Source organism: Mustela erminea, chromosome X (assembly GCF_009829155.1).
Source record: "Mustela erminea isolate mMusErm1 chromosome X, mMusErm1.Pri, whole genome shotgun sequence".
In the NCBI taxonomy this organism is placed as follows: Eukaryota; Metazoa; Chordata; class Mammalia; order Carnivora; family Mustelidae; genus Mustela; species Mustela erminea.
This window is the reverse complement of record NC_045635.1, coordinates 49571749-49595538: the sequence shown is the minus strand read 5'-3', so window position 1 is coordinate 49595538 and position 23790 is coordinate 49571749. Positions and strand designations below refer to the sequence as shown.

The 23790-nt window shown below is 38.0% G+C and overlaps 1 long non-coding RNA gene across 1 annotated transcript; it reads left to right on the top strand.

Annotated features, from left to right (window-relative positions):
• Positions 1 to 10483: 10483 nt before the first annotated feature.
• LOC116583370 lies at positions 10484 to 23632 on the top strand. Its single transcript, XR_004282701.1, has 3 exons — positions 10484 to 10664; positions 21913 to 21922; positions 23622 to 23632. It is a non-coding gene; the product is annotated as an uncharacterized LOC116583370 (long non-coding RNA).
• Positions 23633 to 23790: the final 158 nt, after the last annotated feature.

The following is a 23790-nucleotide window of genomic DNA, read 5'->3' as shown; positions in this document are numbered from 1 at the left end:
AGCTGTGTTTAGGTCTAAAATGAGTCTTTTGTAGGCAGAATTATGGATTATTTTTATCAATTCTGATACCTTTTTTATTGGAGCATTTAGTCAATTTGTCATCAAAGGGATTATTTAAAGATATGACTTTTGTGCAATTGTGTTAACTTTAGTGTAGGTGTTCCTGGGGATGTTCTCTGATCATTTTCAGTCTTGTTGTTTTGGGTCTTTTTTTCTCCATTCAAAGAATCCTCCTTAAAATTCCTTGCAGGGCTGGTTTACTGGTCACAATTTCCTTTAGATTTTTGTTTGTTTGGGAAACTCTTCCTCTCTCTTTCTATTCTGAATAACATCCTCACTGGACAAAGAGTTTGTTAGTGTGTATTTTTCCTATTCAGCATGTTGAATATTTCCTGCACTCTCTTTTGGCCTGTCATGATTGTGTGGACAGTTCTGCTGTGAACCTGATTCTCTTACCTTATAGGTTAAGGTATTTTTTTCCCTTGCTTCTTTCAGAGTTCTTTCCTTGTCTGTATATTCTGTGAACTTGATTATGATATGCCTTGGCAATTGTAAGCTTTTGTTGAATTTAGTGAGAGTTTTCTGTGATTCTTGGATTTGCAATATGTGCCCTTCCCCACATTAGAGAAGCTTTCAGCTATAATTTGCTCAAATAAAATTTCTTCTCTTTTTTCTCTCTTCATATTCTGGGATTTCTATGTCACAAATGTTTTTACATTTTAATAAGTCGTTGAGTTCACTAATTCTACCTTCATGATCCATTAACTTCCCCTTTCCTTTTCACCCCCAATGTTTTCCATAATTTTACCTTCTATATCACTGATTCACTCTTCTGCTTTGTCCGTCCTCATTTTCATGGACTCCACATGGGATATCATCTCAGTTATAGCATTTTTAACTTTGGCCTGACTAGACTTTTGTTGTTTTATCTGTACAGCAAAGGATTATATAGTGTGTTCTGTGCTTTTCTCACAGCTAGTATCTTTATAATTGTTGTTTTAAATTCTAGTATATACATTTGACTTATATCTGCATTGATTATATCTTTGGCAGTGAGTTCTACTTCCAATTCTTTCTTTTGGGGTGAATTTTTCCATCTTAACTTTTTTTTTCCAGAAAAGAAAAAAAGTTTAAAAAAAAACATAAAAAAAGAAAAATATAAAAAAGAAAACAATAAAAATGAAACATAACAAACAACAACAAAAAAACCCTAGATTCTTGTTGTATTTTGGTCTGCTAGTTAAAAGATTCTAGATCTAAATATTTTTAAAAAGGAAAGAAAGAGACAAATAAAATGAAAATAAACAGAAAAATAAATATATAAACACGTATATATAGATAAACATCAAAAGAAATAAAACAAGGAATTGAATAAATTTTTAAAAAGTAACAATAACAAGATGGGTGGGATGGGATGAATATACTGGAGTCCTGCTGACTAGCCCTGTAGTGGAAAGTTCACAGCCCCCACTCTTCAGTGAACCTTCACAGGAAAGCAGTCACTCTTCTTATTTCCCTAGTTTCTGTCTAATCCTTGCATTCACCTTACCAGCATCTGAGCTTTTTTTAATTTTAAATTATTATTATTAAAATAAATAATAATAATTTATTATTATTATTATTTTACCTCAGGAGTGAGGCTTAGTTTCAAAATTCCAAATTTTAGGGACTCCTGCAGTGTGAGCCCACATTGTTCCTCTGGAGGAGAGTCTCACCACGCTTTCAGCACTTGCTGGTTGGTCCCGGAAAAGTTGTTCCACAACATCACAGTGGTTTGGAGGTAAAACAAAAACAAAACAAAACAAAACAAAAAAAAACAAACCACACAACAGAAAGACAACAACAATACCCACTGTTCTTAGCCAGCTTTTCCAATTCTGTGTCTGAGAACAATGCATCAGGTTGGTGCCACCTCTTCTTGTGTCTTTCATTTAAAATTCAGATTATTGAGATGCCCTTTAACAGACGAATGGATAACAGACAATGGAATAACAGCCATCTTTTCTGATGGCTGTGATCTGTTCTTCTTGTGACTTAGGGGATCCTCAGACCACTCCATGACTCCTGGGATTCCACACTACTTTGCTACATGAGCACCTTTAAGCCAGACATGTTCTCTATGGTAGCGGACTTCTAAAAGTTCAGATTTTGTGCTCTGCTGCTTATAATACCTTAAGGTAGCCTCTGCAAGTAGGTTCTCTCCCTTTTGCCATATCCACAGCTGTAGCTCTCCCAAGAAAACTCTCTGTACCTCCTACCTTCCAAAAGGTGGTTGCTTTTCTACTTGCAGACTTTCAGGTATTGTTCTCTCAGACCTCAGATTGATTTCTTGAGTGTTCAGAATGATTTGATAAATATCTAGCTGTATTTTAGGGACAAGACATGCTTAGCCTCAACCATCTTAACCCTTCCCCCCACAAATCATTCTAAGTACCACAGAAATCAACCTTAAGACTGACAGAATAAACCCCACAATAACAAGGAGAGAAGAAGCCAAATTAAAAAGGCAGGAGATGCTCCACAAAAAAAAAAAAAAAAAAAAAAGGCTGACAAACCAGTATGTAACTTTAATAAATGATAAGCATACTCAAAAAAAAAAAAAAAGGCAGGAGATGTGGGGACATGGATTTAGGGGAAAACAAATCACAGATATTGTAGAGGGAAGTAGCTCCAAAGAAAGGTGAGAGAAAGAGAGCGCAGAACACACAGGGGAGAGAGGAATACGAATACACAAGGAGACTATTTCCCAAAGCCATGGACTGGGAAAATGAGAAAGGCTGGATTTCATTGAGTTCTTTAAATGAATAGGGATTAAAGACTGGAGTTTTAAAGGTCAGCAGGCTGACCTCAGTCAACCTTGCCTCAGTCCCAGCCTGGTGGGGCCCTTCCCAAGAAGACCAGCAGAAACCCCTGCCATACAACCTTCCCAAACCAGAGAGTTATTCAGGGCTTCAGTTCTAGTGGAAGTAGCATCAAGTCTCATTTATCAAGCAGACCAGAGCACACATAATTAAAACTCATTACATTCTAGCCAATGACAAAGCACTGCCTACTGCAGGTAAGGAGAGTCTCTGCAGACCACTGGCCTGAAGGATTGAACAGCCAAAACATAACAGAAGAGTACATGCTTCAGACACCAGAGACATTCTCTGAAGTATCAGGACCTGGACATTGCATGGTCTCTTATTCAAAAAGTAATTATTCTCAGGAACAGGAGACATATCAAGCTTTTTTAACACAGAGAAAAAAGCAGAGACCTAGACAAAATGTCAAAATGGGGGGATTTTCCAGAAATGAAACATTAAGATAAGATTTTGGCCAGAAATCTAAGCAAAACAGATAAATGTAACATGACTGATGAAGAATTTAAGCAATAATCAGAATGACACCCAGTAGACTAGAGAAAAGAATGAAAGGCTTCAGGGAAGCCCTTGTCCCAGAGACAAATAAGTAAAACAATAATCAAAAAGAGATGAAAATCTCAATGTGGTTTTAATTTGAATCTCCCTGATGGCTAGTGATGATGAACATTTTTTTCATGTGTCTGAGAGCCATTTGTATGTCCTCATTGCAGAAGTGTCTTTTCATATCTTCTGCCCATTTTTTAATATGATTATCTGTTTTGTGTGTGTTGAGTTTGAGGAGTTCATTATAGATCCTGGATATCAACCTTTTGTCTGTACTGTCATTTGCAAATATCTTCTCCCATTCCGTGGGTTGCCTCTTTGTTTTCTTGACTGTTTCCTTTGCTGTGCAGAAGCTTTTGATTTTGATGAAGTCCAAAAAGTTTATTTTGGCTTTCGTTTCCTTTGCCTTTGGAGACATATCTTGAAAGAAGTTGCTGTGGCTGATATCGAAGAGATTACTGCCTATGCTCTCCTCTAGGATTCTGAAGGATTCCTGTCTCACATTGGTCTTTTATCCATTTTGAGTTTATCTTTGGGTATGGTGTAAGAGAATGGTCGAGTTTCATTTTTCTATACATAGCTGTCCAGTTTTCCCAGCACCATTTATTGAAGAGACTGTCTTTTTTCCACTGTATATTTTTTCCTGTTTAGTCAACGATTATTTGTCCATAGAGTTGAGGGTCCATATCTGGGTTCTCTACTCTGTTCCACTGGTCTGTGTGTCTGTTTTTATGCCAGTACCATGCTGTCTTGGTGATCACAGCTTTGTAGTAAAGCTTGAAATCAGCTAACGTGATGCGGTCCATATACACTATGGAATATTATGCCTCCATCAGAAAGGATGAATACCCAACATTTGTAGCAACATGGACATGACTGGAAGAGATTATGCTGAGTGAAATAAGTCAAGCAGAGAGAGTCAATTATCATATGGTTTCACTTATTTGTGGAGCATAACAAATAGCATGGAGGACATGGGGAGTTAGAGAGAAGGGAGTTGGGCGAAATTGGAAGGGGAGGTGAACCATGAGAGACTATGGACTCTGCAAAACAATCTGAGGGGTTTGAAGTGGCAGGGGGATGCGAGGTTGGGGGAACCAGGTGGTGGGTATTAGAGAGGTCATTAGATGTGCTGCAAAAATAATGAATACTGTTACGCTGAAAATAAATTTTTAAAAAATTTTAAAAAAAGAAAGAAAGAAATGAAAAAAAATCAATAACTGAAATTAGAAACAAGGTTGATGCAATGAACATAAGGCAAGAAGAATCAGATGAATGAAAAAATGATATAGAAAACAAATAGTGGAAAATAATGAAGCTGAAAAGAAGAGAGAAAGAATTATAAAACATAAGCATAGACTTATGGGACTCAGGGACTCCATCAAAACAATACTTTTGTATTATAAGACTACCAGAAGAAGAAAAGGGAAAAGGGGGGATAGAAATTTCATTATAGGAAAGAATAGATGAAAACTTCCAGACCCTGAGGAAGGAAACCAACATCCAAGACCAGAAAGCAGAGAGAAACCATATCAAAATCAACAAAAGCAGGCCAACATCAAGATATGTTGTAGTTAAATTTGCAAAATATAGTGATAAAGAACAAGTGTTAAGAGCAGTGAGAAAAAAGAAGTCCTTAACATAAAAGGGAAAACCCAGAAGCCTAGTTGGAGATCTCCCACTGAAACATGGCAGGCATGAAGAGACTGGCATGATATAGTCAACATGCTGAATGAAAAACAAAACAAAACAAAACATGCAGCCTAGAATAATTAATCTATCAAGGCTATCATTCAGAATAGATGGAAATATAAGAAGTTTTCCAGACAAACAAAACCTAAAGGAGATCATGACCAGTAAACCATGGTATGATCTCAAGCTTTCTGTATATTTGAGTGTTGATCAGTGATATATTCTGGAGAATGCTCCACGTGCTTGAAAACAATGTGTTTTCTGCTGCTTTAAGATGAATTATTCTGGATATACCTGTTAATTCCATGTGGTTCAGTATGTCATTCAAAGCCATTGTTTCCTTCTTAATTTTCTACTTAGATGATCCACCTATTGCTGTAATTGGTATGGTAATTGCCCTGCTATTATTGTATTATTGTCAATGAGTTTCTTTATGCTTGTTATTATTTTCTATATTTGGGTGCTCCCAATTGGGTGCATAAATATTTATAATCTTCTTGTTAGATAGACCCTTAATTATGAAATTGTACCATTTTCATCTATTACAGTCTTTCCTTTAAAATTCAGATTCTCAAGATGCCCTTTAACAGACAAATGGATAACAGACAATGGAATAACAGCCATCCTTTCTGATGGCTGAATAATATTCCATTGTCTGTTAAATTCCGTTTAACAGCATGGATGGGATTGGAAGAGATTATGCTGAGTGAAATAAGTCAGGCAGAAAAATTCACTTACCATATGGTTTAATTTACTTGTGGAACATAATGAATAACATGAATGATATTAGGAGAAGGAAAGGAAAAGTGAAGGGGGAGAAATCAGAGGGAGAGACAAACCATGAGAGACTGTGGACTGGGAGAAACAAACTGAGGGTTTTATAGGGGAGGGAGTGTGGAAGGATGGGTGAGCCTGGTGGTGGGTATTAAGGAGGACACTTATTGCAGGGAGCACTGGGTGTTATATGTAAACGATGAATCTTGCAACACTACATCAAAAACTAATGATGTATTGTATGCTGACTAATGTAACACAATAAAAATAAATAAAATAAAATAAAATCTAGATTGTCTGATATAAGTATCCCTACTTCAGCTTTCTTTCGACATTCATTAACATATGAGATGGTTTGCCATCCCCTCACTTTCAATCTGCAGGTGTGCTTAGGTCTAAAATCAGTCTCTTTTAGGCAGCAGATAGTTGGGTCTTCTTTCTTTCTTTTTTTTTTCCCCATTCTGACACCCAATGTCTTTCTGATTGGAGCATTTAGTCCATTTACATTCAGCATGATTATTGATAGATATGAATTTAGTGCCATTGTGTTACCTGTAATTTTGGTGTTTCTGGAGATTTTCTCTGTTTTTCTTTTAGTCTTTGCTGTTCTTGATATATCTTTCCCACATAAAGAGTCCCCTCTCATATTTCTTGCAGAGCTTGTTTAGTTGTTATGAACGTCTTTAGTTTTGTTTAGGAAATTCTATTCTGAATGACAGCTTGCTGAATACAGAATTGTTGGCTGCATCTTTTTTTCCCACTCAGCACATTGAGTATATCATGACACTCTCTTCTGGCCTGATAATTTCTTTGGACAGATCTGCTGCAAACATGATTTGCCTTCCCTTTTAGGTTAAGGAATTTTTTTTCCCTTGCTTCTTTCAGGATTCTTTCCTTGTCTGTATGTTTTGTGAATTTGACTATGATATGTCTTGGTGTTGTCTGGCTCTTTTTAAAATTTTTTGCAAGTTTTCTGTACCTCTTGGATTTTGATGTCTCTTTCTTTTCCCAAATTGGGGAAGTTGTCAGATATAACTTGCTCATGAAGCCTTCTGCTCCCTTTTCTTTTCCTTCTTCTGGGACTTCTATGATATGAATGCTATTACACACATTTTTAAAAGATTTATTTATTTATTTATTTAGAGACCAATTTGGGGAGGGGCAGGAGAGAATCTTCTGCATTAAGTGCAGAGCCTGACCTGGGGCTAGACCTGACAACCCATGAGATCATAACCTGCGTCAAATCCAAGAGGCCGTTTTGGAGTGGAGTACACTCTAAAACTCCTAGAACTCACATAGTAATTCAGTAAAGTGTCCGGATATAAATTCAATGCACAGAAATCAGTTGCATTTCTATACACCACAACAAAACAGAAGAAGGAGAAATTAAGGAGTTGATCCCATCTACAATTGCACCCAAAACCATAATATACTTAGGAATAAATCTAACCAAAGAGGCAAAGAATCTGTATTCATAAAACTATAGAGTACTCATGGAAGATATTGAGGAAGATGTAAAGAAATGGAAAAATGTTTTATGCTCAGGGAATGAAATAGCAAATATTGTGAAAATGTCTATGCTACCTAGAGCAATCTACACATTTAATGCAATCCCTATCAAAATACCATCAACTTTTTTGAAAGAAATGGAACAAATAATCTTAAAATTTATAAGGAACCAGAAAAGACCCCAAATAGCCAGAGGAATGTTGATAAAAAAAACAAAAGTTGGCAGCATCACAATTCCAGAATTCAAGTTCTATTAGAAAGCTGTAATCATCAAAGACAGTGTGGTACTGATATAAAAACAGACACGTAGATCAATGGAACAGAGACCAGAAAAGGACCCTCAACTCTATGGTCAACTAATCTTGAACAAAGTGGGAAAGAATGTCCAATGGAAAAAAAATACATTCTTTTCCACAAATGCTACTGGGAAAATTGGACAGCTATATGCAGAAGAATGAAATTGGATCATTTCCTTACACCACACACAAAAATAGACTCAAAATGGATGAAAGATCTTAATGTGAGAGAGAAATCCATCAAAATCTTTGAGGAGAACACAGGCAACCTCTTCGACCTCAGCCACAATAACTTTGTAGAAATGTCACCAAAAGCAAGAGAAGCAAGGGCAAAAATGAACTATTGGGACTTCATCAAGGTGCAAAGGAAACAGTCAACAAAACCAAAAGACAACAGACAGATTGGGAGAAGATATTTGCAATTGATATATCATATAAAGGGCTAGTATCAAAATGTATAAGGCATTTATCAATCTCAACATTCAAAGAACAAATAATCCAATCAAGAAATGGGCAGAATACATGAACAGACATTTCTGCAAAGAAGACATCCAAATGGCCAACAGATACATGAAAAAGTGCTCAACATCACTTGGCATCAGGAAAATACAAATCAAAATCACAGTGAGCTACCTTCTCACACCAGTAAGAAAGGCTAAAATTAACCAGTCAGGAAAGGTCAGGTTTTGGCGAGGATAGGGAGAAAGGAAAAGCCTCCTACACTGTTGGTGGGAATGCAAGTTGGTGCAGCCACTCTGTAAAACAGTATAGAGGAGCCTCAAAATGTTGAAAATAGATCTATCCTATGACCCAGAAATTGCACTACTGGGTATTTACTTTAAAGATACAAGAGCAGTGATCTGAAGGGGCACACACACCCAGGTGTTTATAGCAGCAATGTCTACAATACCCAAACTATGGAAAGAGCCTAGATGTCCATCAACAGAAGAATTGATAAAGAAGATGTGGTATGTATATACAATGGAATACTATGCAGCAATCAAAAACATGAAGTCTTACCATTTGCAATGACATGGATAGAACTAGAGAGTATTATGTTAAGCGAAATAAGTCAATCAGAGAAAGAAAATTATCATATGATCTCACTGATATGAGGAATTTGAGAAACAAGATAGAGGATCATAGGGGAAGGGAGGGAAAAATGAAACAAGATGAAACTGGAGAGGGAGACAAAGCATAAGAAACTCTTAATCTCAGGAAGTAAAGTGAGGGCTGCTGGAGTGGAGGGGGGTAGGAGGGATGGTGTGCCTGGGTGATGGACATTGGGGAGGGTAACTGCTATGGGGAGAAGGTAAATTAATAATAATAATAATAATAAGAAGAAGAAGAAGAAGAAGAAGAAGAAGAAGAAGAAGAAGAAACAAAAACAAAAACAATAATGCAGACACTCAACTGACTGAACCAACCAGGAGCCCCTGAAGGTGTTATACTTTATGGAGTCACTGAGTTCCCTAAGTCTACATTTCTGATCCAATAGTTTCTTTCCCTCTTGTTTTCACCTTCATTATTTTCCATAATTGTATCTTCTTTCTCACTGATTCATTCCTGTACTTCACCCCTCCATGATGTCAATACATTCAGTCAGTTTTGCTTCTCAGTTATAGTGTTTTTTACTTAGGCCCAATTTTTAGGTCTTTTTTAAAAAATTTTTATTTCTTTTTAGCACACCCAGTGCTTCATGCAATATGTGCCCTCCATAATACCCACCACCAGTCTCACCCAAACTCCCACCCATCCCCTCCAAAACCCTCAGTTTGTTTCTCAGCATCCACAGTCTCTCTTTTAGTAAATTTAAGATTTCCAATTGGGTCAATTGTAGACCTAGTCTCAGTGAGGTTTTTGTTTTGTTTTGTTTCGTTTTGTTTTAGTTTGTCACCCCTCCTCTGTAGGCAGGTCCTTCCTATCTTCCCTACCCTACCTTTGTCTCTTCTTTTCTTATATATTGGAATACTTAATTCAAAAAGATATAAGCTGTGTCACCCAAAACATAAAATGTGGTAGGGGAAAGTAAAAGTACTAAACTTCCACATGTGAACAAACTTAAGTTGTAATCAACTTCAAATAGAGTATTATAATTATAAAATGTTTTGCATAAGCCTCATGGTAACTACAAAACAAAATTCTACAATAAAAACACATAAGATATGGAGAAAGGAAGCAAAGTACACTCTAATAGACCATAGAATTCACAATGGAAGACAGAAAGAGATGAAAATGGGGAAGTATCTAGAACGCACCCAGAAAACAATGTAAAAATAAAAATTGTAAGTTTTATTTTGTAAATGGAAATGGACTAAATTCTCTAATCAAAAGACATTGAGAGGCTGAATCGGTAAAAAATTTAGAACTAACTATATGCTGCCCACAAGATATACATCAGCATTAAGGACATATATAAGCTAAAAGTAAAAGGATGCCAAAATATATACCATTCAAATGGAAGCCAAAAGTAAACAGAGATACCTACACATAAAAAAAAGACTCTAAGTCAAGTGCTCTAATAAAAAAAAACTAATAAGGTCACTATATAATGATAGAGGTGTCATTCAATATAGAAATAACAATACTAAATATATACACATGCAATATCAGAGTACCTAAATCTATAAAAAACATATGTTAAGAGATTTTAAGGGAGAAGGTAAAAGCATCACAGTAATAGTAGGGTACTTCAACAGTATTTCCACAATGATCTCCAGAGAGAAAATCAATGAGGAAATTGGACCTGGGGAGGACAAAGATGCCAGCATTGTAAGAGGACTCTAGGCTTGCCTCATCCCTGGAAGACAGCTAGATAATTATCAAATCACTCTAAATACCCAGGAAATTGACCTGAGAATTACCAGGAAAAAATGCAAAATTAGATAGAGAGAAGAGGTCATATCTAGGGAGACAGGAAGTGCAGAGACATGGTTGGGGGAGAAACAGATCATGGGTGCTGTGGAGGGGAGGGAACCCTGGTCGTGTAGAAAAGCAAGAGAGAGAGAAAAACAAAAAGGGGACCACAAAAGGAGGATTTTTATCCAAAGCCATTGACCGGGGAAAAAAGAGGAGCTGATTTTGTTCAGTTTTTTACAACCACCAGGGGTGAAATACTGGAATTTTAGAGGTCTGCAGCATGGCTGCAGTAGAGCTCTGATGCTGTTGCCTTACTCATGGCAAGAAGATAAGGATGTAATCAGGGGGCATACTGCATGATCTGAGGATCACCTAGAACACACAGGGAGAGACTGTTTCCTCTTTTGGAGTGCTTCTGTGAAACTTTCCATTGCTTTTGCAAACACAAAAGAGCTAGTGGGTGCCATTTTACACAGAGACCCCTCAGCATAGAGGCAGAGACATCTGCTGAGGGCGCCTAACACAGACACTGGATGTTTAGTTTGCTTTGCTCCAAATCCTATGACCCTGTGCTCTGGCATGACTGCCTATCTGGATCCAGCCTTCATCAGTACCAGCCTTCATCAGTACCTGAGGTCCTCCCCCAGAAGTCCACCACATGTCCCCACCAGTTGGGAGATACTTATTCATTCATTCATTCATTCATTCATTCATTCATTTATAAAATATTTATTTATTTGTTTTTAGAGAGATAGAGAGACAGTGAATGAGTGAGTGGGGGGAGGGCAGAGAGAGAAGGAGGAAGAGAATCTTAAGTAGACACGCTGCTGAGTGCAGAGCCCAATATGGGGCTCCATCTTGCAGCCATGAGACCATGATATGAGCCAAAATCAAGTTAGATGCTTAACTGACTGAAGCACCCAGGTGCCCCTAAATTTTGGAGTTTTAAATATCAGCTGGCTTGTCTGGAATAGGACCCAAAGTGCAATGCACTTCTAGGCAGGCAAGCAAGCAACCCAAAGACAGTGTGAAAACTGTGATTTTAAAAACACTTAGTAAGCACGAGGGTAAAATATTTGCTCTTCTGGGAGAGCTTCCCTGAAAGCAGCAAGCAGCCTCCCTTCTCCAGGGCAAAAAGAGCTGACTGGTGCCATTTCCCTTCTTCACCCCTCAACATAAACCAACTTCAGTAAACAGTACAGTGCCAAAACTGGTTGATTATCCTGTTTACACCAAGTCCCACATCCCTGTCCTCTGTTCATACTGCTTTTCATGGGCAAGTGTGCCTAAGACAAGCATAGCAGATCCCTTCCCCAGAAGATCAGCACAAACCCATGCACACACCATGACTACAGACCATAGAGTGTTATAAATATTTAGCTGTAGTAAAAATACATCAGATTCCATTTAAGAAGCAGACCAGACGTACACAAAGATAAACTCAAAATGGATAAAAGACCTCAATGTGAGACAGGAATCCATGAGAATCCTAGAGGAGAACATAGGCAGTAACCTCTTCGATATCAGCCACAGCAACTTCTTTCAAGATATGTCTCCAAAGGCAAAGGAAACAAAAGCGAGAATGAACTTTTGGGACTTCATCAAAATCAAAAGCTTCTTCACAGCAAAGGAAACAGTCAAGAAAACAAAGAGGCAAGCCACGGAATGGGAGAAGATATTTGCAAACGACAGTACAGACAAAAGGTTGATATCCAGGATCTATAATGAACTCCTCAAACTCAACACACACAAAACAGAAAATCATATCAAAAAATGGGCAGAAGATATGAACAGACACTTCTCCAATCAAGACATACAAATGGCTATCAGACTCATGAAAAAATGTTCATCATCACTAGCCATCAGGGAGATTCAAATTAAAACTACATTGAGAGATCACCTTACACCAGTTAGAATGGCCAAAATTAGCAAGACAGGAAACAACATGTGTTGGAGAGGATGTGGAGAAAGGGGAACCTTCTTATACTGTTGGTGGGAGTGCAAGTTGGTGCAGCCTCTTTCGAGAACAGTGTGGAGATTCCTCAAGAAATTAAAAATAGAACTTTCCTATGACCCTGCCATTGCGCTCCTGGGTATTTACCCCAAAGATACAGATGTCGTGAAAAGAAGGGCCATCTGTACCCCAATGTTTATAGCAGCCATGGCCATGGTCGCCAAACTGTGGAAAGAACCAAGATGCCCTTCAACGGACGAATGGATAAGGAAGATGTGGTCCATATACACTATGGAGTATTATGCCTCCATCAGAAAGAATGAATACTCAACTTTTGTAGCAACATGGAAGGGACTGGAAGAGATTATGCTGAGTGAAATAAGTCAAGCAGAGAGAGTCAATTATCATATGGTTTCACTTATTTGTGGAGCATAACAAAAAGCATGGAGGACATGGGGAGTTAGAGAGAAGGGGGTTGGGGTTAATTTTAAGGGGAGGTGAATCATGAGAGACTATGGACTCTGAAAAACAATCTGAGGGGTTTGAAGTGGTGGGGGGGTGGGAGGTCGGGGTAGCAGGTGGTGCCTATTATAGAGGGCACGGATTGCATGGAGCACTGGGTGTGGTGAAAAAATAATGATAATGTTATGCTGAAAATAAATAAATGAAATAAATAAATAAATAAATAAATAAATAAAAAAGAAGCAGACCAGAGCACACCTTGTTAATCTCACCACACTTTGGCCAAGGTCAAAACATTACCTAATGCAGGCAAGGAGATCCTCTGTAGATTACTGACCAGAAGATAGAACAGTCAAAACACAGCCACAGAGTGCATGCATCACACACCAGAGACATTTCCTGAATCACCAGACACTGTAGCTTATATGACCTCCTCTTCACAAAGCCATTATTCTCAGGAACAGGAAACATAACAAGCTTTCCTAATATACAGAAGAAAACAAAGATCTAGACAAAATGTCAGGTTGGAGGAATTAATTGCAAAAGAAGATGAAAGAAAGGTCATCTTCAGATATATTCAAAAGAGGTATAAGTAATATGCCTGATGTCGATTAAAAAAACAGTCATAAGGGTACTCACTGGGCTTCAGTAAAGCATGGATGGAATCAGGGAGACCCCTAAAGCAGAGAAAATAAAACTAAAAATAAATCAGACAGAAATGAAAAATGCAATATACAGAATTCAGAACTGACTGTATTTAAAGAAAAGGAACAAATAAGTGATATGGAAGATAAAATTATGGAAAATAATGAAGCTGATCAAAATAGAAGAAGAAGAATGATAGATCACGATAGTAGACTTAGGGAACTCAGTGACTACCTTAAATGTAATAACCTCGGTGTCTTAGGAGTTTTGGAAGAAGTGGGAGGAGTGGGGAAGGATTATTTGAAGAAATTAGAGCTGAAAAACTTCCCCAGTCTGGGGAAGGAAACAAATGTCCTGATTCAGGAAACACAGAGAACTTCTATCAAAATAAACAAAAGCAGGCCAACACCAAGACATACCGATAGTTGAATTTGAAATATATATCTATATAGGGATAAAGAGAAAAAAATTCTAAAGCAGCAAGAGAAAGGAAGTCCCTAAATTATATGGGAATACCCATCAGGTTAGCAACATATTTCTCCACAGAAACTTGGCAAGCCAGAACGGAGTGTCATGATATATTCAACATGCTGAATGGGGAAAATCTGCAGCCAAAAATGCTTTATCCAACAAGGATCTCACTCAAAATAGGAGAGATAAAGAATTTCCCAGAAAAACAAAAAGTAAAGGAGTTTGTGACCAATAAAGCAGCCCTGCAAGAAATATTAAGGGGACTCTGTGTGGGAACGAAAGGCCAAAAGTGGCAAAACTAGAAAGGAACAGAGAAAATCTCCAGAAACACCAACTAAACAAGCAATCAAATGGAAATAAATATATACCTATCAACAATTAGTCTGATTCTGAATGGACTAAATTCTCCAATCAAAGGGCATAGGGTGTCAGAATGGGGAAAAAAAAAAAAAAGACCCATCTATCTGTTGCCTACAAGAGACTCATTTTAGACCTAAACACATCTGCCAATTAAAAGTGAAGGGATGGAGAACCATGCAAAGGACATTAAGAGAAAACCAGAGTAGAAATACTTGTATCAGACAAATGAGATGTTAAGCCAAAGACTGTAACAAGAGATGGGCACTAAATCATAATAAAGGAAACTCTCGAAAAGATCTGAAAATTTTAATGTTTATGTCCCCAATTCTGGAGCACCTAAATGTTTAAAACAATGAATAACCCACATAAAGGGACTCACAGATAACATAAATAATATACAATAATATATTATATTATATTATATTATATTATATTATATTATATTATATTGTATTAATAATAATAATAATAACAACAACAACATACAATAATATGAGGGGACATTAGCAGGCCAGCTACAGTAATGGACAGATCATTTAAGGAGAAAATCAAAAAAGAAATGATGTCTTTGAATGACACACTCATCAGATAGACTTAACAGATATATTCAAAATATTTCATCCTAAAACAGCAGAATACACATTCTTTTAGAGTTCACATGGAACATTCTCCAGAATAGATTATGCACTGTGTCACAAATTGCCCCCCAGCAAGTACAAAAAGATCACGATCATGCCATGCATATTTTCAGAGCACAATTCTGTGAAAGTTGAAGTCAACTTCCAAAGAAATTTGGAAGGACCACCAGTACATGGAGTTAAAGAACATACTACTAAAGAATGAGGGATCAAGCAGGAAATTTAAGAAGAAATTTAAAAAGATACATGTAAGTGAAAATGAAAACATGATGGTTCAAAGTCATTGAGATGCAGGTAAAGCAATAATAAGATGGAGGTATCAGGCAATTAAGGCCTACCTCAAAAAGGAAGAAAAATCTCAAACAACCTAAACTCACACCTAAGGAAGCTAGAAATGGAAAAAACAAATGAAGCCTAACACCAGCAGAAGAAGGGAAATAAGAAGGATTAAAGCAGAAATAAATGATATAGAAATGGAAAAAAAAAAGAGCAATAAAACTAGGAGTTTGTTCCTTAAGAAAAATAGTAAAATTGATAAATCCCTAGTCAGTCTTATCAAAAAGGAAAGAGAAAGGACCTATATAAATAAAATCACAAATGAGAGGGAGAAATAACGACCAACACCTCAGATATACAAACAATTATATGAAAATATTATGAAAAATTATATGATACCAAACTGGAAAACCTGAAAGAAATGGAAAAATTCCTAGAAATATATAAGCTACCAAAACTGAAACTGGAAAAAATAAAAACATGAGCAGAATGATAACCAGCAAAGAAATTTTATTGGTAATAAAAACTTTTCCAAGAAACAAAACTTTAGGGCCAGATGGTTTCACAGGTAATTGCTACCAAACAATTAAAGAAGAGTTAATACCTACTCGTCTAAAACCATTTCAAAAATAGAAATGGAAGGACATCTTCCAAACTCCTTCTTTGAGGTCAACATTACCCTAATTCCGAAACAAGACAAAGACTACCCTTAAAACAATAACAACAACAAACAAACAAACAAACAAAAAAACAGGGCACCTGGGTGGCTCAGTGGGTTAAAGCCTTTGCCTTCGGCTCAGGTCATGATCTCAGAGTCCAGGAATTGAGACCTACATTGGGTTCTCTGCTAAATGGAGAGCCTGCTTCCTCCTCTCTCTCTCTATCTCTGCCTGCCTCTGTCTACTTGTGATCTCTGTCTGTCAAACAAATAAAATCTTAAAAAAGAGAGAGAGAGTTTGACTTCTTCATTGCCAATTTGTGTATCTTTTATTTATCTTTGTTGTCTGAATGCTGTTCACAGATGACATGATTCTTTATGTGGAAAACCCAAAAGGATCCACCTGCAAACTACTAGAACTTATGCAGCAATTCAGCAATGTGGCAGGATACAGAGTCAATGTACAGAAATCAGCAGCTTCCTTATACACTAACAATGAAAATACAGAAAGGGAAAATAGAGAATCAATTCCATTTACAATAGCACCAAGAACCATAAGATACCTGGGAATAAACCTAACCAAAAAGGTAAAGGAACTGTACTCAAGGAACTACAGAACACTCATGAAAGAAATCGAAGACACAAAACGATGGAAGAACATTCCATGCTCTTGGATCAGAAGAATAAACATTGCTAAAATGTCTGTACTGCTTAGAGCAATCTATACTTTTAATGCCATTCTGATAAAAAATACACCAATATTTTTCAAAGAGCTACAGCAAATAATCCAAAAATTTGTATGGAATCAGAAGAGACCCCGAATTGCTAAGGAAATGTTGAAAAACAAAAATAAAACTGGGGGCATCACGTTACCTGATTTCAAGCTTTACTACAAAGCTGTGATCACCAAGACAGCATAGTACTGGCATAAAAACAGACACATAGACCAGTGGAACAGAGTAGAGAGCCCAGATATGGACTCTCAACTCTATGGTCAAATAATCTTTGACAAAACAGGAAAAAAAATACATTGGAAAAAAGACAGTGTCTTCAATTAATGGTGCTGGGAAAACTGGACAGCTATGTATAGAAGAATGAAACTCGACCATTCTCTTACACCATACACAAAGATAAACTCAAAATGGATAAAAGGCCTCAACGTGAGACAGGAATCCATCAGAATCCCAGAGGAGAACATAGGCAAAAACCACTTCGATATCAGCCACAGCAACTTCTTTCAAGATATGTCTCCAAAGGCAAAGGAAACAAAAGCCAAAATGAACTTTGGGACTTCATCAAGATCAAAAGCTTCTGCACAGCAAAGGAAACAGTCAAGAAAACAAAGAGGCAACCCATGGAATAGGAGAAGATATTTGCAAATGACAGTACATACAAAAGCTTGATATCCAGGATCTATAAGGAACTCCTCAAACTCAACACACACCAAACAATCATATCAAAAAATGGGCAGAAGATACGAACAGACACTTCTCCAATCAAGACATACAAATGGCTATCAGACTCATGAAAAAATGTTCATCATCACTAGCCATCAAGGAGATTCAAATAAAAACCACATTGAGATACCCCTTTAAACCAGTTAGAATGGCCAAAATTAGCAAGACAGGAAACAACATGTGTTGGAGAGGATGTGGAGAAAGGGGAACCCTCTTCCACTGTTGGTGGGAATGCAAGTTGGTGCAGCCACTTTGGAAAACAGTGTGGCGATTCCTCAAGAAATTAAAAATAGAGATTCCCTATGACCCTGCCATTGCACTCCTGGGTATTTACCCCAAAGATACAGATGTCGTTAAAAGAAGGGCCATCTGTACCCCAATGTTTATAGCAGCAATGGCCATGGTCCCTAAACTGTGGAAAGAAACAAGATGCCCCTTCAACGGATGAATGGATAAGGAAGATGTGGTCCATATGGAGTATTATGCCTCCATCAGAAAGGATGAATACCCAACTTTTGTTGCAACATGGACGGGACTGGAAGAGTTATGCTGAGTGAAATAAGTCAAACAGAGAGAGTCAATTATCATATGGTTTCACTTATTTGTGGAGCATAACAAAAAGCATGGAGGACAAGGGGAGATGGAGAGAAGGGAGTTGAGGGAAACTGGAAGGGGAGGTGAACCATGAGAGACTATGGACACTGAAAAACAATCTGAGGGTTTTGAAGTGGTGGGGGTTGGGAGGTTGGGGGAACCAGGTGGTGGGTATTAGAGTGGCACGGATTGCATGGAGCAGTGGTTGTGGTGCAAAAACAATGAATACTGTTATGCTGAAAAGAAATAAATATATTTTTTTAAATCTTAAAAAAGGAGAGACTTCCCTTAAAACAAAACAAAACATAAAAATCCTACAGGCCAATATCCCTGATAAACATGGGTGCAAAAATTCTCAGCAAAATACTACAAATTGAATCCAACAGTACATTAGGAGAACCATGCTCCACAACCAAGTGGAAATTATTCCTGGTCTACAAGGGTAGTTCAACATTCAAAAATCAATCAACAGGAGAGACCAAATTAATAAAAGGATAAGAGCCATATGATCTTCTCAATAGATACAGAAAAGAACATTTGACAAAGTACTGCATCCATTCATGACCAAGGCCCTCAACAACATAGGGATAGAGGGAACATACCTCAACATAATAAAGACCATATGCAAAAAATACACAGCTAATGTTATCCCCAGTGAGGAAAAGGAGAGAGGTTTCCCTCTAGGGTCAGGAATAAGACAGGGATGTTGACTCTTACCACTGTTGTTTAACGTAGAACTGGAAGTCCAAGCAGCAACAAACAGACAGCAAAAATAAATAAAATGCATCCAAATTAACAAGGAAGAAGGAAAACTTTCAATATTTGCATATGACATGATTCGTCATGTAGAAAACCCAAGAGACTCCACCAAAAAACTGTTAGAACTGATAGATGAATTCAGAAAGTTGGTAGTACAAAATTTGTACAGAAATATGTTGCAATTCCATACACAAATAATGAAGCAGCAGAAAGAGAAATCAAGAAACCTATCCCATTTACAATTACACCCCAAACCATAAGATAACCAGGAATAAGCCTAACCAAAAAATTAAGAGATCTATGCTCTAAAAACAATAAAACACTGATGAAAGAAATGGAAGATTATAAAAAGAAATATACAAACATTCCATGTTCATGGACGGAAGAGCAAATATTGTTAAAATGTCTATACCACACAAAGTAGTCTACACATTAATGCAATCTGCTTCTAAATACCAACAGCACTTTTCACAGAAGTAGAACAAACATCCCTAAAATTTACATGAAACCACAAAAGACCCTGAAAAGCCAAAAACGCCTTGAATAAGAAAAGCAAAGCAGGAGGCATCACATTTGTGGATTTCAAGTTACATGACAACGTTTTAGTGACCAAGATAATATGGTACTGGCACAAAAACATACACATCGGGGAGACAAGATGGCAGAGAAGTAGGAGGAGGCACTGTTTCAACCTGTCCTCTGAATTGAGCTGATTACCTACCAAAGAATTCTGATCACCCATGAAATCAGCCTGAGATTAGAATTATACACTTCTGGATCTCTACAGGGGCAGAAGATGTCAGTGGGCAGGTAAAGCAGAGTGGGAACATTGGACTGATATCTGAAGATAAACAAAAGGAGGAGGGAGCCACCAGAAGCAACCCATTGAAAAGTAATACCCCAATAGGAGAGTACTTTGTGTTTGGGGACCAGCATTAACTTGGAGTCTGGTTGAAAGCACTCAAAAAGAGCAAAGGATCATAGGGGGAATTTGAGGGAATCAGGCGGTTAGGGACAGAGGCTTAAACCCGCCAACCCAAGAGAGCCACCACTGGCAGTGAGTCAAAAATAGTGCAGTGAAGAAGCCATGTCTTGGTCCCTGAACTGCCTACTTTCCTGAGAGCATCTGGGTGGCAGCACCTGTGAGGGTGAGGGAGCCTCCCCAGCCAGCAGAACCACAGCCTTTTGCACTCTGCATGTGCACGCATGCTGCACAGCCAGAATCTGAGTGGTTCCCTACACCCTCCCCTGAAAGAGGTCCGAGCAGGCACCAGCCAGCCAGAGCTCTCTAAGACCTGGAGAGTCTGAGCACTCCCAGCCCTGGGCCAGCATAAAAATCTCAGTGCGCTATCTCTGCATAGGACCACTTTGGCAGTCTGGAGCTGCCCAGACAAACACGGTTAGTATTTCTTGTGGTTTGGGGTACAAGCAAGAGTTCCTGTGACCCCAGAGACCATGACTGGGAATGTGCTCTGCCAGCGGCAGAGGGGGAATTTATGTGCTCTGGAAGACCTAGAAGGGAGCAGACTGAGGCTTTTCTCTGAGAGGGAGGTCTGGGTGCAGTTTGCCAAAGGCCACAAAGGGGAGAAAAAACAAATAAACAAAAAAGCCTCCAGAGAACAAAAGCCTGAAAAACTGGTTTCCTCTTGGCCCAGACCCTTGATGGGGGAAGGAGACTTAACTCTAGCAACACTCCCTGAAAAACCCTCAGCAGCGCCCTCCACCAGAAAGGCAGCCAAAAAAACAAAAAACAAAAAACAAGAGAACAACCACCACTATTATGGAGTAGATACAAACATTTATTTTTAATTCGCTCACACTATTCAGGTTTTTTTCATTTTTATCTTTTATATGACTTTTCAACCTATTTGCCATCACAATGAGATGTTCAGTACATCAAATTCCATAATAACCTTTTAACCTGAACGTTTTTGATACATACACCTGTGTTTTTATTTTGTTTTTCTATTTTTAATTTTATTTTATTTTTATTTTATTTCATTTTTTTAAAATATTCATATAGAGATAAGCTTCAAGGTACTCCCCTTTCCCCAATCAATGCTACCCCTATGAGTAAACCAGTTTTAATCCCCCTTTATCTCAGGAAAGTTGAGTCCTTTAACAAAGATACCAAGATACATCCAGGAAGAATCAAAATAACCCTTGCCCCACTGAGAATTTATAACCACCCTCCCATACTTTACTTCTGTCAGTATTTCTGTGTATTTGTTTTTGTTGTTGTTCTGGTTGTATATAAATCTTACACTTGGGGTTCATTTTGATGGGGTTCTTTTATTTCTGTATTTATGTATTTATTTATTTTCTCTTGTCATCTACTTTTGTCGGTCTTTTTATTTGTCTGTTTTTGTTTGCATACTTCATAAATCTTACATTTGGGACCCACTTGGGATGGGCTTTCTCTTTTATTTTATCTCTCTTTTTTTTTTCCTTACTCTCTCTCTCCTTTTTCTTTTTTCTTTCTTTTTGGTGATGATTCTCAATTGCTCAGAAGCATTCCAGGATGCAACTTGCCTGTACCACTGTTGATACACTCGGCTACACATCCATTCAGCCATCTCTCACCAAAATCACTAGGAGGAGGAATGCCCAACAGAAGAAAAATTCAGAGACTGGGCCCTCTTCATCAGAGCTATTTGATATGGACATAGACAGTATGTTGGAAAGGGAATTCAGGCTAATAATTATCCAGGCAATAGATAGATTGGAGAAAGCCTTTTATGACAAAATGGAATTGATTAGGACAGAAGTGAAAGACACCAGGAATGATGTTAACAATGTTCTCAATGACATCCAATCTAATCTAAATTATCTAAAAGCTAGGGTAACTGAGGCAGAAGATAGAATTAGTGATCTGGAGGACAAACACATAGAGAAAAAGGATCAGGAGAAAGCCTGGAACAAACAGCTTAGAAGCCACAAAAACAGAATTAGGGAAATAAATGATGCCATGAAACGTTCCAACGTCAGAATTATTGGATCCCTGAGGGGGAGGAGAAAGAGACAAGACTAGATGATATAGTTGAACAAATTCTCCAAGAAAATTTTCCCAATCTAGCGAATGGAACCTGTTTGTGTACTAGAGGGAGAAAGGTCTCCTCCAAGATCATAGTTTCTAGAAAGACCTCGAGACACCTGATTGTGAAAATGATGAATCATAATTATAGACAGGAGCTCTTGAAAGCACCTAGGGTGAAGAAATCCCTTATGAACAGAGGAAAGCCGATCAGAATAACGTGAGGCCTATCCACAGAAACATGGCAAGGCAGAAAAGGCTGCCAAAACATATTCAGAGCACTAAATGAGAAGAACATGCAGCCAAGAATACTTTATCCAGCAAGACTGACATTCAAAATGGATGGAGAGATCACCAAGACAGCATGGTACTGGCATAAAAACAGACGCATAGACCAGTGGAACAGAGTAGAGAGCCCATATATGGACCCTCAACTCTATGGGCAAATAATCTTCGACAAAACAGGAAAAAATATACAGTGGAAAAAAGACAGTCTCTTCAATAAATGGTGCTGGGAAAACTGGACAGCTATGTATAGAAGAATGAAGCTTGACCATTCTCTTACACCGTACACAAAGATAAACTCAAAATGGATAAAAGACCTCAACATGAGACAGGAATCCATCAGAATCCTAGAGAAGAACAAAGGCAGTAATCTCTTCGATATCAGACACAGCAACTTCTTTCAAGATATGTCTCCAAAGGCAAAGGAAACAAAAGCGAAAATAAACTTTTGGGACTTCATCAAGATCAAAAGCTTCTGCACAGAAAAGGAAACAGTCAAGAAAACAAAGAAGCAACCCACGGAATGGGAGAAGATATTTGCAAATGACAGTACAGACAAAAGGTTGATATTCAGGATCTGTAAAGAACTCCCCAAACTCAACACACATGAAACAGATAATCATATTAAAAAATGGGCAGAAGATATGAACAGACACTTGTCCAATGAAGACATACAAATGGCTCTCAGACACATGAAAAAATGTTCATCATCCCTAGCCATCAGGGAGATTCAGATTAAAACCACATTGAGATATCACCTTACACCAGTTAGAATGGCCAAAATTATCAAGACAGGAAACAACATGTGTTGGAGGGGATGTGGAGAAGGGGGAACCCTCTTCCACTGTTGGTGCAGCCTCTTTGGAGAACAGTGTGGAGATTCCTCAAGAAATTAAAAATAGAACTTCCCTATGACCCTGCCATTGAACTCCTGGGTACTTACCCCAGAGATACAGATGTAGTGAAAAGAAGGGCAATCTGTACCCCAATGTTTGTAGCAGCAATGGCCACGGTCACCAAACTGTGGAAAGAACCAAGATGCCCTTCAATGGATGAATGGATAAGAAAGATGTGGTCCATATACACTATGGAGTATTATGCCTCCATCAGAAAGGATGAATACCCAACTTTTGTAGCAACATGGACGGGACTGGAGGAGATTATGCTGAGTGAAATAAGTCAAGCAGAGAGAATCAATTATCATATGGTTTCACTTATTTGTGGAGCATAGCAGATAGCATGGAGGACATGGGGAGTTAGAGAGGAGAAGGGAATTAGGGTAAATTGGAAGGGGAGGTGAATCATGAGAGACTATGGACTCTGAAAAACAATCTGAGGGGGTTGAAGGGTCAGGGGCTGGGTCGTTGGGGTACCAGGTGGTGGGTATTATGGAGGGCACGGATTGCATGGAGCCCAGGGTCTGGTGCAAAAATAATGAATACTGTTATGCTGAAAATAAACTAAAAAAAATAAATTTTAAAAAATGGATAGAGAGATAAAGAGTTTCCAAGACTGGCAAGGATTAAAAGAGTATGCAACCACCAAGCTGATGCTGCAGAAAATATTAAGGGGCATTCTATAACAAAGGAAAAACAACCTGAAAATATCATTGAACAGTAATATATGGAACAATCTATAGAAACAAAGACTTCACAGGTAA